Here is a 15,462-nt window from a genome sequence, read left to right on the forward strand (position 1 = left end):
TTTTTTTTTTTTTTTTTTTTTTTTTTTTTTTTTCTCAAAATCACCTTCAGGCAATGTAGAAGAGGGACAATGGCAAATGCCTCCCTACTTAACTGCTTGTAATGAGGTTGAGTTCTCTACTTGGTTAGTTGTCCTTGCTTGTTTGGCTCAAAGTCATCCTGAGTTCCCTCTGTGTGGCGGGCATGCAGTTGCTGGTCCTTGCATAAGTGGGTTCTTCTGAGATCTTCAAAGTTCCTCCTTTCGCAGTACATAGTTCCCAATATGAGAAATTTGCTGTATCTTTTCCACTCCCTTAACCCCTCTAAAAGTTGCACACCACAACACCAAGACCCTTTTTCTGATGGTCAGTCCCCTTGGTAAAGTCTAAGAAGATGGTCAGAATTCAACAACATTTATTAGTGTCTACTGATTCTCAGGAAAGTCATCTATCAGGCAATGTCAAATGATGAGGCCAGAGAGCTCCATTGCTGCCTCTTCTCTCAACCTCAACATGCTCTCTAATCCTCTTTCCTTTGGCTCAGGTAGCCCAGGTATGCTGGCCAAACAGATTGCTAACTGAAAAAGGAATTGCCCATCTTGCCTTTATGTAGTCGCCTCTTATTAAAATGAATTCTACTGAAGCTTTCTTCCTTTGATTTTAGGTAGCATGATCACCTACTTTCCTTTTCCCTCATGAAAGAGTATCTCTCTATAAAAGGTGATCTTCCTGACTACTCTCTAAGTTCTGTTATTGTATTGTCCATGGAGACGTGGAAGTGGTTGGTAGTAGGGCTTTTTTTAAAAAGCAAAACCTCTTAGTAAACTCTTTAGGGATGTTTGATATATTAGAATATGGAGGGGGTTCTTAGCATATTTTAGTCTTCAACTTTGATCTAAATGCAACCCTGGGAAAACAGGAAAATTCCCACTTTGTATCTAGCTTCAATCCAGAGGAAAAACAAAGGGAGGAGAAGATTAAATGAAATCACTGTAGCTGTTCCTATCCTAAAAGAATGAAATCAGAGTCAGATAAGCAAAGATAAATGGGCAGAAACCAATATAAACCATTTGGGAAAAATTGCTGGCCCAGAGGAGAGATGGCTTACCAGAAATCCTAAAAGGAGTGGAGGTGAGAGCCACCGTCCATGTGTGGCAGATGCAGTATCAACAGTTAACACAAAACAAAAGTCACAGTTTGCTCCTATTGGCTCTGAGTGACTTATCTCTCTCCTACAAAGAGTAGAACTGAAAACCTAAAGATGGACTAAAATCACAAGTACTAGGGCGCAGCAGAGAGCACCAATGCGCTTTAAATAAGTTCATATCTTCAGGCCCTAATATGTTATATCCAGAGTGCAAAAAAATCCACAAAAATTTTGATTACCTTTTGCTTATCATGAAGAGCTTATTTTTTAGTTGTTTCACTTTTTTTTTCTTGAAAGTTTATTGAAATTCACACAGAACCTGCCAAAATATCAAATTAAGAAAAACAAAAGGAAAGGAAAAGGATTTTGAAAACTCTACCCTAGTGATCTTGATATCGATTCTAAGCGTAATTCTTGACTGTAAATTGCCTTTATAATTCACAGATATAATGAAAATATTTTACTATGCATTTATTTATTTATTTATTTATTTATTTATTTTTTTGAGGACGGAGTCGCAGCTCTGTCGCCCAGGCGGAGCAGTGGCCGGATCTCAGGCTCACTGCAAGCTCCGCGCCCCGGGTTTACACCATTCTCCCTGTCTCAGCTCCCCGAGTAGCGGGACTACAGGCCCCGCCCACCAGCATCGCCTGGCTATTGTGTATTTTTTAGTAGAGACAGGGTTCACAGTGTATTAAGCCGGATGGTCTCGCATCTCCGAAAGACCTCGGATCCACGCCGTCTCGGCCTCCCCAAAGTGCTGGGATTACAGGCTTGAGCCACCGCGCCCGGCCCAACTATGCATTTAAAAACTTTTTGTCAATTTCATTTGTAATGACATGATTTTTGAAATTTCTTATACATAATATTTTCTCTCTGACTCAGATAATTTCTTAGGATAGATTTCTAAATGTAGGATAATAGTAACAAAGTGTTAGCATGTTGAAGTGTCTCTGTATATTGACCAATTTAGTTTTGTAAAAATATTTGTACAGATTGATATTCCTATAAACAGTTTTGAGAGTTGTTTATCTTTCCTCAACTTCACTTCCATTCTGGATGATCATTACAACTTTTTGGGTAAACTTTATAGGTAAAAAATGGTTTGGGTGAAATATGCTTTAATTGAATTTCTTTCATTATTAACATGGTGTATTTTAAAGTTTTTTTAATTAGCCATTTTATCCTTTCATTAAATTGCGCATTTTTTCTTTGAGGCAAAGTTCTTATCAATTTACATGGGTAATTTATATATTCAGAAAATTACCATTGTTATGCAATGTTTACTATACTTTTTTACTCATTTTGAATTTTTAGTTGTAAGAGACAGATATTTTTTAGTTGTAAGAGACAGAAAACCACTTCAAACTAGCTTAACAAAAATGTGAATTTATTGGTTCACACCACTGAAGGCTCTGGAGAACTGCCTTTAGAGAGAGCTGAGTTGAAGGACTTAATAGCATCATTCAGGCTCAGAATCTGTCCATTCTCACAACTTGGATTTCCTCTGGATTGACCTCATTCAGGCCAACATTTTTTCCTATCAGGAGGCAAAATGACCAGGCAGAAATTCAGCCTTCTCAGCCATCCCTGTGTAAAGAGGATTCTCTTTCCCAGTAGTTTTAGTACAACCTCTTGAACTGAGTCTCAGGCATGGGCCATGTGCCTATTTCTGAAATGGTCATTCTGCCTAGAGATGTAGAATGTGGGATTGGTCACAGTTATCTGAAGTGTCCACCACTGGAGGAATGGAGACAGCCACAATTAAGCCAAGAGGGAACACTGTTTGCCCTAAGGAAAATTAAGGCACAGCTGCCAAATAAATTACATTTCTATTATATTTTAAATTTCGTTTCAAGATGTTTTCTGATATAAAGACTTAAAGTAATATGTAGTCAAATTTAAATTTCTTCTGTCATTTCTTATCTAACTTTAACGTTTAAAAGGCCAGAGAATTGATAAAGTTAGCTTTTATTTTCTCTATTTTTTTAAAGTTTAGATTTTTTTCACTTAATTTTAAATAAACTAGGAATTAAGTGGATTTAAAACCAAATAGTTTTATTTCATTAACATTTATTGCTGAGACAAATTCAGGTTATCACATTTACTCTCTCTATATATCTTTTAAAATAAATGCTAATGTTGTTTATTTCTAAGCCATCTATTGACCTTTTTTTCTGTCTGTATTTATCCAGATCCATAGAATTATAGCTATTGTAGCTGTTTAATATACTTTGATATTTGGTAGGGTAAGTAAATGATAGGTAGCTTGAATGAAAGGGCATAGAATGACCTGGTGCCAGGAGGCTGATGTACCACAATGGGTCTGTTTTTACTCAGAGGAGACTGCCCGTGCACATGGGATTTCCTGGAGCTGAGGTTACTGAATAGTTGAAAGGAAGTGGAGAGAAAGAAAGGAGGGACATAGGCGCAGAGAATCCAAACATTGCCTAATGCTTTAAAGTATGGCAGTACCTACGTGTATCGAAGGATGAGGGGTCTTTTCCATTTGGAGTTCAAGGCAAATTGTTAAGGGAGCAGCTTCTTTTTTAGAACATTTCTTTTCTTTTCATTCTTTTTCTTTCTTTTCTTTACTTGTTTTTGACATCTCCAAATCAGGCTATCAATGCCATCAAGTTTCAGAGAATGACATCAGTTAGATATTAGTACTTCATGAACTTGCCATTTCCAGGGCCATTTGGCAGGGAGAGGGGTGATACTTAATGCTGAGAAATTACCCTCTCATGAGCACATTGGAGCCTGCCAGGAGGACTTCAGCGAAAGAAGGAGACGCCTGTGCTTCTCAGATAACAGCTCCTAAGTTATCCCATTTTATCCCTGTGCAAGGTTGCTTCTTTCTCTACTACAGCTCACAGCATCATAGAAGGGACATCATGCCTCTGTGTACTGAGAATTGTTTGCTTCTGAGGGTTTTAATGTAAAGAAGGTATCATCTCATTTTGTAAGGAGTTTACTGTCAGGTTGAACTTCTTCGCTCCTAGCACTTGTTTTCCCAAAGGATTCCCACTTGCAGGGTCTCATGCACTTGACATTGCACACCAGCACTCCATGTAGAGGTCATAATAAATTGCCTTCCGTATTTATACAGACCCTGCAGACTTCGGGGCTCCCATCTGTGAGCACTCACTGGCAGGAACTCACACCCCCAGTACCTGCTTCCCCTTATCCCAGGCCTGGCTGTTTGAAAGTATGCAATGTTAGAATCGTTTCTGATTTCTACTCAGGATACTTTGCTTATCTTTTCAAACTCCATGTGCCCTTTTTGCCAATGTCAGTATGACAAGATTTTCCTGCCTCAGAATCTTGAATCTGGGTCCTTCAAAGCCCAGACTTTAACTTACATAGCCCTATTGTTAAATTCTTGGAGTGTTTGGTGCTATGGTTTGAATGTTTGTGTCCCTCCACAATTCATGTTGAAACTTAATCCCCAAAGCAACAGTGTTAAAAGGCAGGGCCTTTAGGCTACAATGGCGCCAACCTCATGGATGGGAAAAATGCCTGTTAAAAGGGCTGAAGAGAACTGTAACAGCTAGGCCTTTTTTTGCCTTTCCATCTCTTCTGCCATATGAAAACACAACAACCATCCCTTCCAGAGAACACAGCACTCAAGACACCATCTTGGAGGCAGAGACCCAGTTGTAACCAGACACTGAACCTGCTAGCACCTTGATTTTGTACTTGTAGACTCCAGAACTGTGAGAAACAAATTTCTATTGTTTGAAAATTGCCCAATCTTAGGTGTTTTGTTATCGCTATACAAACAGACTAAGACATTTACTATTTAATGTTTATATTTTATTCTATTTTTATGAAATTTTGTTGCTGACAGGGACTTTCTGCTTGATCAGAAGACTAACTTGTAATTATCTCAAAATCACCTCATCTCAACACTGCAGAGGCAAAGCTGCTCTGGGTGATTTGCAATGGTGAAAAGATATGCTTCTTTCTTCATTGATCCTATTAAGTGAAAATATCCTATCTTTGGGGGTGAAAAATCTCCATGTTATTATATGCTCTAATTTATCATGCAATGATCATATTAGCTTTGTCACCTTCTTGCATTTTGTCATCTGAGCCCCACTGAGAGGTGAGGCTATTACCCTTCGCAGGAAGGTGGTGACTTAGTCATCACAGGGAGGCTACTTCCTGCCTGTACTGCTGTGTCTCTCTGGAAGTCTTCCAACTGGGACATCCATCGTTTACAAATTAATTTGCACTGCCTTGGCCAGCGTTTAATTCCAACTCAAATTTTTTTCTCCTGAAGGCCCTCTGCAAAATTTCAACTATTCCTTTCTGAGTTTCCCTTCCTTGTTGTCCTTTTATTTTTAGTTTCCTTTCTGTTGTACTTATTTATTTATTTATTTACGTTGACATCTACCTTTACCAAGTTTATTTATCCTTCAAGCTTATATCATTTTTCAGCTTTTCCAGGAAGCCTACCTGATTACTGTAACTGACTTAAAAGTTACAACATCTAGTTAGAGTCTGCAAATTTGGTGATTATTTAACACCTTCCATTACAGCATAGTGGTTAAAGTCACGGGCCTTTGGGTCAGATTCTCTAGGTTTTTGAGCTGCTTGACCTTGGGGAAACTATTTGCCATTTCTTGACTTCAATTTCTTTCTTCATCAGTAAAATGGTGCCAAGACTCACCTTTCTTGGCATCATTACACAACAGAGTCTATCTGGTGTTTTTGTACACAGTAAATGCTCAAGCTTGGAAAAGAAAAGGCTTATGGCTTCTTTGTGACAATTACGGGTTTATTTTGGAAAATATTTTCCTGCTACTTTAGAACAAAATGTCTTATAAATATTAAGACTGGTCTGTAGGTAAAACCTTCTTAAGTTGAGAGATTATGGACCATAGACTAATGGATTATAATCTCAAATTTTCTAAATTAAAAATATAACAAGAGATAAATACGATTAATCTCACTGGAGATCAAATCAAGCTAAGAACCATTGTCATGCACTTACCTGACAGATGTCAAAAGAATGAATAGAATATTGATGAAAGAAGTTCGCTGCACATTAATTATAATTTATTGAAACATTCAGAGTGATTGACTTTTTCATGAGTAATGTTGAAATGAATCTAAAAAGGCTTTTCAGAAGTTTTCTTTATGATATAGTTTCTCTTAGATTTTCCCCAACAATCGTCTTGATTGTGTTTAATCATAGATGTATAAAGGAGGATTGATTCAGTTCCAGGGATTTTTTTTCAGAGAATTTGTTCTAATGTTGTTTAAGGAGAGTTACTGCCTGGTCCTAATTTGACCTGTCCCTGAGACAAGGCATTCAATTTTATGCTTTTACATTCTCCTTTTTCAGAAGTCCCCTTTCTTTGCTGGTAAGTTCTGTTTGAATTCTGCACCGAATGAGGTGTGGAATCTTGGGACCAGGTTTCTTAGTTTTTAAAATAAAGGGATGAATTAGATGATTCTCAACCATTCTGAAAGTTAGCATAATTCCTATAACATCATCAATGATTTTTTTTTTTGGTTGTGAAAGAAATTATATATTACCTGTACATCAGTTTTGTGCATTTGAAGAAAAGAATGATGCATATAATTTGATGTCATTTTATAATTATCATAATCAAAATAAGTGTTTAAGCTTTTTACACTTTAGCATTCAAAGGTTCTCAGCCACTGGCCTTTGTAAATGACATGGTGGTGTACAGTACTGCTCCTCTTGCTTGTAAGTTCATTGTTTTCCATTTCTTTTTTGGTTAAATTCACACACACACACACACACACACACACACACACACACAAAGGCAGTGGGGCGGGGAGAGAGAGTTTTCCCCTTAATTGAATTATATGTTGAAAATCAGTTGGAAGGCTGTGTCAGACAGATGTTTTATGTCGAGGGTCAGTCTCCAGGACACAGGTACTCATCATGCCAGTGCCTGCTAACATAGAAAGTTTTGAATTATTTTGATTGATTCAGCAATTCTTACTGCCTCTGATTACATGGCCTATTATGAAGCAAATTTCTGTAAACCGAACAATTTAAAGAAATTAATACTATATCACTATGTAATCTTTTTTGATATTTTAAGTCAAAACTTGGGATCCAAACTTAAGTTAAAAATTTTAACTATGTTGGTTCCACCCATAGAAATAATGCAGTGGAGGTAGTTGAACAAATGTTCACCTTTAAATGTTCACTAGTTTGCACATGTGCAGGCAATGAGGACTGTTGGCACTTCACAATTCATTCCGCTGTCTGAATGTTGTCAAATATTTTTTAGACATCTATTCTGTGCAACTCACTTTTAGAAATGTTACGATGGAAAAATTATATCTTAGTAACAAAAAAGTAGGGGGTATAATTTTGTTAATCTGATGTAATTTATCTTCTCTTGTTGCCCTGCTATCAAAGGCAAGTTTATATTATTTTTATTTGTTTAACACACAGAGTCCTTAAAAGATTTAAGAGTTTAAAATCCATGAATACTGATGGTGTTAGGTATGAGGGAAGAAAAAAAAAAGATCCACAAATTGGTTGGAAAGCTTGGTAAAGGTTTGGTATCTTCTCATCCCAAAGGGGAGCCCTTCTGTTAAGGTATCAGATGCTTCCCCTTGCCCATTGTCCTACCCAGGGAGAGAAATTCAATCAGCCGGGACTTTACAGACCTATCTTCTTCCGCCAGGAGAGAGGAGGGAAGGCCCGACACCTGACACTTGGAGAACTTGAGCCTCAGAATAAAACACACTGCCATGAATTTGAATGAAGATAAGAGAAGAGGACAGTGAGAGATGCTCCAATGGTGAGGGCTGGTTGGTGTTGGCGGCTGCCCATTCCTCTTATCTCACCTAATGGCGGGCGCCTGCCAATGTTTATTTGGCCATTGCCATTCACCAGCTGCTCCTCTGCCATGTTGTTTTTCTTCCCAGATGGCAACACGATGTTCCACGATAAAACTGACACAAAAAACAATGCAAAATTTGTCTAAGAGAGGTTCAGCAAGCATGAGAAAAACATCTGATATCTCTCAGAGCCCGCCAAGTTCGCAGCTTACAGTGCCAGAGTAATTATGGGATGATTTGAACAGAGGCAATGCATGAGGAAGCCACTTCCAAATGTATCAGGTAGGTTTCCAGAAGAGGCAAAACATTCGGCTCTCTCATTCCTCTGGCGCTCTGACAGAATCGATGAGCATAGTCTGTGGCTCCTAGAAGCCTTGTACATTACTAAAGCCTGTGCTTTACCCCATGCCGCCTAATTAATGGCTCACTATTTTAAAAAAAACTCTTTTATTCAATTAGACTCTGCTTTCAGTAAGATAAACACTCCTGCCATCAAAATCCTGGGAAACCAACATTCATAGGCTGCCTTCATGCCAAGGCATCTGCTTTTCTGTGGCCCCTGGCCTCTTGTTCTGTCCAGCCTTGCTTTGGCTGTTTGATTTTGTAAAATCTGAGGAGAGTATCCCTGGTACCTTGTTATGCTGACAGCTATTTCTCCTTTAGCCTCTACACAATAACACAGAGTCAAGAGAATCATACTCTTATTTTTATTGATCACAAAGAGCCACAGATGTTATTTAAAATGAGACATTGACTGGGTCTCATATTCATCACTATTACTCAAACTTTTGCCTTTTGTGTGAGTTACCATTACTACATTCTTTGCAAGATTGGATTATTAGGTGACAAGCTAGAGAGCTCTTTATTTTATCCATGTGTTTCTTTACTTGAGTCAGAAGTAACTCCTGGAGATAATTGCATTCATGTCTATTTGGTTAGTTGTCAGAGGTATTACAGTGTATTTGGCTTGCTTTAGACAATACTGAGACAAAAAACCAAAGTTTTAAAAGAATTCTATCTAGTATTTGAAGACTCTGTCCCAAACTGGTTCTATTGTGTTACCATTGGTTTTTAGCTGTTGTTAATAATAATGAAGAATAGAAAATGCCCAGTAATCTCTGGTGAGAAACACTCTTTTAGTGAATTAATTAAATCTTTCTGATTTATAAGTGGTATAATGTATCGATAAAATTTAAAATAGATTTTTGCATTTACTTAGTGTGGTAAGAAAGTTTTTACTAGTAATATCTAACAGGAAAACATGTTCAAGAAACACTGACACATCCCCATATATAGGAAAAGGCAGTTGAAAGGCTCGGGATTTCCTGAAAAAGACCTGAGTTTAGGTCTTAGCTATGCCATTAACCTTGGATGAGTCACTTAAACTCTTATAATCTCTATTTCCCTTTACAGAAAATGAAATATAAGTAATAGTCACCAAATACAACTGTTACAAGGATCGAATCAGGTGACAAGGGCAAAAGTGTTTTATAAATTGCAAAGCATGATATAACTATTATTACTTATTAATTAGGTATTAATTTATTATTGATGATACCTTTCTCTGGTTAGCTGCATCTTCATAAAATCTTACTTTTTCTTAGACTATAACTTTCCTTTGATAGGGGATTTCTTTTTCTTTAGTTGTATAATTTGTTACTACAGACTCAGAAATCCTGAGAGGATGGGTTAGTGCAGATTTTATGGCTGTTGTGAATACTTGACCTTCTAAGGGTAGAAGAAAGATCTGAATATATTAACATTTGAGGTCACGCTCCAATTCACTTTTGTAGGAAGCAACATAATTTGACGTTTCAACCTTTTTGCAGGACAGATTGTTGGGCATTTTTCAAGGTAGCAAGAGCAGAACTTTTCCTTCCAGCGTTGAAATTATTTGGCCATCTATATACAGGTGGAATTAATATAATGTACATATTCTCGATCCTATTTATGTGGGTTCCAAATGATTCAATGGACCTGGAGCGGAGCAAGGTCAGGCTGAGGACTCTTAAAATATTTGAGAGAGAGATTGATTTTTACTAATCTCTGCCTCTCTGAGATCATATTCATCTCAACTAGACCAATAGTTCTCAATCCTGGCTTAGAGTCACCTACCTGTAGAATAGTTGTGTCCATTTGATTTTGGTTCTTCCTAGCTATTGTAGCTTAATTGTCTATGATGGAATTAAAAAAAAAGTGACAGTAATACTCAGCAGAACTCATGATCAAACAACATGGAAGGCCAGTGTTTGGAATGTTAAATATTTAACCTCTCATTCAGTTTAGATCCTCTCCCTATCTCTGCCCCATAACTTGCAGCCCCACTCAGTTTCAGAAACCTGCAGTGGGGAAAGAGGATGTGTAGTCTGTCTTTGCTTTCTATGTTTACCTTGTTCTGTGTACTTTTCAAGATCAGGGTGAGGTGAGGGAGAGAAGCGGAAGGAGGAGTAATGGTATTTCTTAATTAGTAGTAGTCATTCATAGGATATTGTAGCCTTCTGGGTGGCAGATGAGATATTTTGGGGGCTCCTTGGAGACCCCTATTATAGCCTCGTTCCCTGGTGGAGGAGATGCACCCTCTGGCTGACCCAAGGACCTGATTCTTTCTGTTGGAGTCATCGTACTCTGAAGGATGGCCACTTGGGCATGGCCCTTTGATGGTAACTCAAGTTCTGCTACTTCCCCTGGCATCCATTCTGACTAAATGGAATCATTTGGCTCTTTTGTCCCATAAACTCTGGAAGTGCCATCTGCTCTCACCATAGCCCTCTCTTCTCCTTGACCATAAGAGGCAGTAACTCCTGCAAGCCTTATACATTTGGCCTCTTTCCAGACTACGGTCATTCTCCAGGCTCTGTGCCTTCCAAATTCTAGGGGTTGCATGTTGAGCTCTCTGAGGGGATTTCTTGAAGCCTCCCTCACTTGGCTTGAATGGTTGTGGTGGGACCTCCTGATGCATATGGATTTTCAAGAGGGTTCGCAAAGTCATTATAGACGAATTGTTGCTAAGAATGTTACTATGACCAGAAAAAAATGAATATAATATAAATGTCCCTCATTTTAACATTGTAATCATTTTAAATAATTCAACTTCTCGTACTAAAAATCTACTATATGACTGGTACTGCACCATGACAAGAGAGACAGCCCCAAATCCTACATTCATGTCCAACACATTACTTTGGACAGTAGCCTGGTGTGCACATTAACGACCTTGGATGAGAACCAGAAATGGGCAGAGGGCAGAGCACTAGGAGAGACTGAGGCTCACATGAATGCATGTGCACTCACGTGACCATGCTTCTAGCCAGGATGAATATTGCTGTGCTGGCACTGGGCTTATCACAGGGCTGTGTGCAGAGAGGCAAATCTGACTGCTCACTCCATGTTTACATATGAAAACTTCAAGAGTTCATACCATAGCTAGGGGAACAGCCTTGTGCAAACACACACAATACAAGGTAATATGTTTTATACTGGACCAGCATTTTGGACAAAGCATTACATTTGTTGGCATATCACAGAAAGGAAGTGTGGTTTGGTAGAAGGAACATGGGCTAAATGATCCTCATATGTGTCTCAGCTCGACAATTTCGTGAGATACGTCACCTTGAACATGTTCATTTGAATTCTCTGAGTTTCAGTTTCCTTATCTGTAAAATATGGATAATATGTCTTTATACATGTACATCTACCATATTTAGCTAGCCAGCTTTTTTGCCTTATTCCATATATGATTTAAAACTGTATGAATTTGTATAATAAAATAGACAAAATGAATAAAATTTGTGATCATGGAAAATACTGACAAAGTAAGCAGTAAAGACTAGGGGAAAGGTAAAATACAGAAAGTTCCAAAGGCTTAAAAGAATGACTTCTGACTTCTAGATGTAGCTTCTGTCCTTTCTGGAGATTTCCTTAGTTTATTCTCCAGTTTTGGCCAAACTCTTTATTCCGGTTTCTTGGTAGCCAAAGGATTTTGTACCTGCCAATCATGGCTTTAGCAATCTTTTGGTCTGAAGAACAGTGGCCTCTCTCAGAGTAAAATATGTGACTCTGGTCCCTTTTCCTTGCACATATACCTCTTTTTATGCATACTCTGGTAATTTGGTATGTTTGATAAATTCCATTGACCAAGTAGGTAGTTCTTTAGTCAGTAGAAAGTTGTCCAATCTATCTCTAAAATAAAAAATTGCAACTATCCTTTAGAGAATTTGCTTGGTATTAAATGAGTTTAGAGTGTGGGTATAGTTTTCCTTTATCTAGGAGCAAGGCTTAATATGTCTTCCTTATAAGAGGCTGTTTCTGATATTCAATTGTGAATTATTATCTTTAGTTCAATTCCATAATCTTAATGAGATTATTCTGTTTAGTTATCACTATTTCAGTGAATTTATTATCTTACCTATTTTATAAAAATGAAATTTCTCTCGGTCCAGGAAGAGGGGCCAACTCTGGGTGAAGAATGTGGTTCTGGAGAGAGATGGAGAGTTTCCCTTTAACATGTCCTTCGACTGTTCCTATCCAAACAGTCATATGGAGACAGGTGACAACCAGGTAGTCTGGACTTCTCTACACTTCTCTATGTAACATTGGGAATCACTCTGTAAGAATATGCCAAGGATATGAGTAAGACTATGTCAAGAAAAGACCTAATTGTTATTTGTAAAAAGCATCATATTTCCCTTGGTCTGATGATCTCACCGCTCTGTAGGTGGATATGCATTGGAGAAAGTCACAAAACAGAGTGTGCAAGGCCACTTGAAGATGTGGTGGGAGAAATTAGTGCCCCTAAGGAAAACAGTGTTGACAGAAATTTCGGTGGTGGCCTTGGAAGCAGAGTGTGATTTGCACATTTATTCATTAACTTATTCAACAAATATTTGTTCAGCACCTACTGCATATCAGTCAGTGTTCCAGGCACTGGGGATGTATCGGTGATCCAAAAAAAAAAAAAAAAAAAAAAAAGGAAAAGGCACAAATCTCTCATTGAGCTAACATTTTACTTGAGCATCAGACTATGCACAAGATAACTGAGTAAATTGTTTAGTGCCAAAACCTAAGGAGAAAAAAGAAAGCATGGGCAGGCAGATGAATCATGAGAAGAAGGGGCGTTCAATCTAGATACGTGGCCAGGGAAAATTGCACTGAGAACTCAAATTTTGATATAGCCATATGGAATCAGCCGAGCTCTTCCTTGCCTGGAAAGAGAAAATTCAAAGGACTAGAGGTAGTAGTGGATCTGGATTAGAGAGATAGAGAGGAGGCCAATGTGGCTGGAATTGGGTGAGTGGGCATGACAGTAGGAGTTGAGGTTAGAGAGTTCAAGAGACATTGACTTATCTTGACACCAATGGAGAGCCATTGGAGAGCTTTGAACAGAGAAATTATGTGATCTCACAAACATTTAATAGGTCACCTTGTTTACTATAAGAATAGATTGCAAAGACAAAATTGCGTATCATTAAGTGGATACTGCAATAATTAAGTTAAGAGATGACTGTGGGGATGGTGAGAGATGGTCAAATTTGAATGGATGTTAAAGGTAGAGTCAACAAGATTTGCTGATGAGGTGGTAAGAAGGAAGTAGGGATGACTCCAAGGCTTTTGATCTGAGGAAATGAAAGAATCACAGTGACAATGGGAGACATCAGAGAGACATGTCAGCTTCTCCTTTGCTCTTCATTCTTTCTCTAGCTTCTGCCTCCACATTGCTTCTTTTGCCTTCTTCAACTCTTTATAGCTTGTTCATTTGTATCTTTCACCTTCAAGCTCATGATTGTTCCAGTTCTTCCTGTGACATGTTATTTACCATCTTATTTTTCTATTTTTTAATTTTTATGCATACATAGTATATGTATATACTTATGGGATACATAAGGTATTTTGATTCAGGCATACAATACATAAGAATCACATCAGGGTAAATGGGGGTATCCATGGCCTCAAACATTTACCCTCTGTGCCATAAACAATCCAGTTCTACTCCTTTAGTTATTTTTAAATGTACAATTAAATTATTATTGACTATAGTCACCCTGTTGTGCTATCACATTCTAGATCTTATTCATTTTTCTAACTATTTTTTGTATCCATTAGCCATCTCCACTTCCTTCCCCTCCATCCGACCCACTACCCTTCCTGGCCTCTGGCAACCATCATTCTGTTCCCTATCTCCATAAGTTCTGTTGTTTTAATTTTTAGCTCATGAAAATAAGTAAAAACAGGCAAAGTCTGTTTTCCTGTGCCTGGCTTATTTCGCTTAACATAATGACCTCCAGTTCCTTCCACACTCTTGCAAAGGACAGGATCTCATTCTTTTTTTATGGCTGAATAGTACTCCATTGTTCCCCTTACTTTAAGTTTGTAGCTATTAAGTAAAAAAGCATGACTCAAACTCCCTAAAAGCTAAATTTAATGTGGTAGAAATTATGGCATTTCAATCCAGAGTTTCTATTATCTCCTCTTCTTAATAGATTTTGTGGTGAAACCAAAAAAGATCAGTGGACTGAGTATCGGGAAATTTGCGTCATTGTTTTGGTTGTGTGATCTTTAGAGTGAAAAAATGTGAATATTTTTCTGAACTCGAATTTTGTCATCATCCAAATGCAACAAAGGAGACGTGGCTGGCAAGGTCATTTCTGGAGCTGACATCTAATGAGTAGCTGTTTATGTCTTTATCCTAGACATTTCTATTTGTCGGAAACAACAGTGCTCTATGAATGGTGCAGAATCATTTGATTCAGTTCATGTTGATGAGATGTCACTGATAGTACATAAACATTTATTGGGTACCTATTGTCTTGCTATAATACTCAGTGCTGCAGAGAACACCAAACATGAGGAACGTAAGATGTTTTCTATAAAGATCAAGTCATTCTAATGAGTTATTTATATGACAAATTCAATGAACAGATATAGTATCGTGAGTCCTATGATGAAAGACCAAAGTTGGATGAGCAGAGATTTATTCTAACTGAACATTATTGATAAGAAGATACTTCAAAAAGTTGACTTTTCAGCTGCACCTTGAAGAATGAGTGAGATTTTCATAAGTAAAAGTGAAAAGTAAATTCCAGACTAAATGAAGAGCATTAAAAAGGTAATGCTAATGGGAAAGCACACGAGTGTATTTAGAAAATAATGAATAGTTTTGCCTGGAAGTAAGGAATGCATTATAAAGCCTCAACTGCTACCCAGAGGACAGTGGATACTGATGTCCAGGCAATGGGAAACATCAATTTTGTTTCAGGTTTTCAGACTTCTTTTTCTCTCACGCTGAGCTCCACTCCTTACCATCACCAACATGATTCTACTATTTCTCCCCACTATCCTCTCAAACTAAGCTCCTGAACAATGCTTTCCTTCTACTCTTTCAGACATTTGTTTCACTCCAGTTTTTTCAGACTCTATCTACATCTCGTTCTGTAGTCCATGCTATGCAATCCCAGATCTGCAGCTACAGAATAATATTTGGAAACACTGGGTAGTAAATATCTTT

Source organism: Rhinopithecus bieti, unplaced genomic scaffold, assembly GCF_001698545.2.
Source record: "Rhinopithecus bieti isolate Rb0 unplaced genomic scaffold, ASM169854v2 scaffold_115, whole genome shotgun sequence".
NCBI classification, from domain to species: Eukaryota; Metazoa; Chordata; class Mammalia; order Primates; family Cercopithecidae; genus Rhinopithecus; species Rhinopithecus bieti.